Below are 3626 nucleotides of genomic sequence, written 5' to 3'. Positions count from 1 at the left end.
ACAGCTTGGAGTGATTCACTGTCCACAGCTTGGAGTGATTCGATGTCCACAGCTTGGAGTGATTCAGTGTCCACAGCTTGGAATGATTCAATGTCCACACGTTGGAATGATTCAATGTCCACACGTTGGAATGATTCAGTGTCCACAGCTTGGAGTGATTCAGTGTCCACAGCTTGGAGTGATTTAATGTCCACACGTTGGAATGATTCAATGTCCACAGTTTAACTAGCAATTAATCCACGAAACTTTGAAAGGAATTACGAAAGAAAGAAGTTATCCCGAACAACGAGCGAACGAGATCTACTTAATTTATATTTCTCAGAATTGTTTTTCACACCTATGCTTATGTAATTGTGTCAGGTTTTCATCATTTTAATTGCATTTGATTGGGAATATGGCCTATGTCAAATAAGCATTTTCGAGTTCCAAGTATTGTAGTGTAGTGTATTGTGTAGTGTGGCGCATTGTAGTGTAGTGTATTGTGTAGTGTGGCGCATTGAAGTGCAGTGTAGTGTAATTGTATTGCATTGGAGTGTAATTATATTGCATTGTAGTGTAGTGTCATTATATTGCATTGTAGTGTTGTGTAGTGTAATTGCGTTGCATTGTATTGTATTGTATTGTGTTGCATTGTAATGTATTGTATTCATTGTATTGTATTTGCATCAAGGCCGAGAAAGAAAATGAAATGCTCTTCGTCCTAAGTTGCCCTGTCCTGCATGACTGCTAAAAGCATTCAGACAGCGATCAACTGTGATGTCTTGGAATACTGAACTAAGTTTGTTTCTTGATGACATGACCGCGTATCACTTGTAGTTTTTCGTTGTATGATTGTGTGTTTACACCTCTTCATGGAGGGCAGTGAACTATACTTGAATAAATCATCCATATCCGTATCCTCTCTCTCTCTTGTTTTATTTTCTTCTGCTATCTTCCTTTCTCTCCAGGAAAACAGCGTGCTTCAGGGAACCAGAAAAGTTCCATTGGCTTCACCAGCCTGATGGGAGCGACAGACCCCAACAATGTCTTTAATTTAATGGAGTTTTGGTTGGTTTTTATGTCCTTCATTTTTTCAGTTTTTTTCGGGGGCGGGAGGGAGAGCGGGGAGGTGGGTACGGGGGCCTGGGGGGAGGAGGGAGGTGGGTACGGGGGCCTGGGGGGAGGAGGGAGGTCACGTTTGGGAGAACAGATTCAAAGGCCATTTTTTGTGCCCGGGATTTGGGACATTGTGTTTTCTGTGCTGATGGATGGTGATGGGGTTGATGGAGATGCTGCTATGGTGGTCCATTTATCTCTGGGACAAACAGTTAACAAGGCTGTGGATTGAACACTGTGGGCTGAACGATAAACACGCCTCCATTTATCTCTGGGACAAACAGTTAACAAGGCTGTGGATTGAACACTGTGGGCTGAAAGATAAACACACCTGTAGTGCTGGTCAGGAACGATTTGAGCAACATCCCCAAAGACGCATCCGTGAAGCGGATAAGCTTCGACTGTCTGTGGTCCCCGTCATTCCGTCTGAGCCCATAGCACACTCAGCTTTGAGTAGGAGCCGACCACAGGCAACACACACACAGAGAGAGAGAGAGAGAGAGAAACCCCACCTCTGATGACTTCGAACCCGCGTCTTTCCAGTCGTCAGTCAAGACGCTAACCACTTCGCCACAACAGCTGGTGAATTGCTGCACTTACGTAACAGCCAGTATCTTCAGATCTTTTCCAAACTAATGCGTTTCACTGAGGAAACGCTGAACATTGTTAACGTGGACACACGAGCGCTGGTAAACAGAGACGTAATGATCGGCAACAGAACGGCACAAGAGCGACTGGCCAGTCCGAAACGCGTCACCACACTGAACCAGGGGCACGCTTCATCGCGCACTCAGCTGAAATTCTGACAAGCGCCCTCTCATTGGGTAGAATGCGTTTTATGCGTACACTGCTTTAAGCTATACTTTCAATTGTTCAAGGAGGCGTCAAGCCGTGAGTGCATGCAATATATATTTGTGTATCTATCAGAATAGATTTCTGCTACATAATTTTGCCAGAGGACAACACACTTGCTGCCATGGGTTCTTCTTCAGTGCGCCACGTACGTGCTGCACACGGGACCTCAGTTTATCGTCTCATCCGGATGACCAGACGCTCAATTTGATTTTCCAGTCAAACTTGGAAGAAAGGGCGAGAGCGGGATTCGAACCCAGACCCTCACGGATTCTCTGCCAGCGTCTTAACCAGTCTGGCACCTTCCTCCATTGCTCATGACTCTTGCTTATGGTTCATAGCTACCGTGCAATTTGCTTTTACATTTCTCATCCTTTTTATTAACGTGACCTGTGTATGTAGGCAATAATGCAATTGTCATAATGTAACATCATCACACACATAAACAAGCAAAACAACAACAATGACTTCATTTGAATACCATGCCCCTTCCCTCCTGATCTGCCAATAACAGCAATATCTTTGCATTCCAACGTGTGCATTTTGCTCTCCACACATCAAGAAGGTACTATGATTATCCACAGTGAATGAACCCAGTCCTGTCGTTCTGAATCAAGCATGCAGACTCCACACAAAAAGTAAAGGAACACTCCATAAAAGCAGGAGTGTTTTAAGGAAATAATTGTCAAAACATCCCGGGATCCTTTAGATTATACAGAGTGGCTATATGGTCTGCCATTGGCCTGTCTCACACAGATCACGCAAACGGCTGTGTCAGGCACACATGGTCTGCCATTGACCTGTCATACACAGATCACACAAACGGTTGTGTCAGGCACATATGGTCTGCCATTGACCTGTCATACACAGATCACACAAACGGCTGTGTCAGGCACATATGGTCTGCCATTGACCTGTCATACACAGATCACACAAACGGCTGTGTCAGGCACGTATGGTCTGCCATTGACCTGTCATACACAGATCACACAAACGGCTGTGTCAGGCTCATATGGTCTGCCATTGACCTGTCATACACAGATCACACAAACGGCTGTGTCAGGCACATATGGTCTGCCATTGACCTGTCATACACAGATCACACAAACGGCTGTGTCAGGCACATATGGTCTGCCATTGACCTGTCATACACAGATCACACAAACGGCTGTGTCAGGCACATAGGCACAATGAAGAGCATTCAAAACGCGTCGCAAAATTCCCGTTTCAGCACTCCACTTCAGCACCTTTTTTTCCAGTCAGTGGTTTGTAAACGACAGCTGTAGTTTTTCATTGTTTAAAAACATCAATAAGTAGATAAACAGTGCTGGTGCAAGGAAGTGCCGCTGGTAATAAGTAGCGCTCATTATACTCCTACATGCACCACCGCTGGTAATAAGTAGCGATCATTACACTACCACATGCACCACTGGTAATAAGTAACGCTCATTACACTGCCACATGCACCACCACTGGTAATAAGTAACGCTCATTACACTGCCACATGCATCACCACTGGTAATAAGTAACGCTCATTACACTGCCACATGCACCGCTGGTAATAAGTAACGCTCATTACACTGCCACGTGCACCACCACTGGTAATAAGTAACGCTCATTACACTACCACATGCACCACTGGTAATAAGTAGAGCTCATTACACTGCCACATGCACCAC

The sequence above is a fragment of the Babylonia areolata genome, chromosome 6 (genome assembly GCF_041734735.1).
Source record: "Babylonia areolata isolate BAREFJ2019XMU chromosome 6, ASM4173473v1, whole genome shotgun sequence".
NCBI lineage: Eukaryota > Metazoa > Mollusca > Gastropoda > Neogastropoda > Buccinidae > Babylonia > Babylonia areolata.
This window is presented reverse-complemented; position numbering follows the sequence as displayed.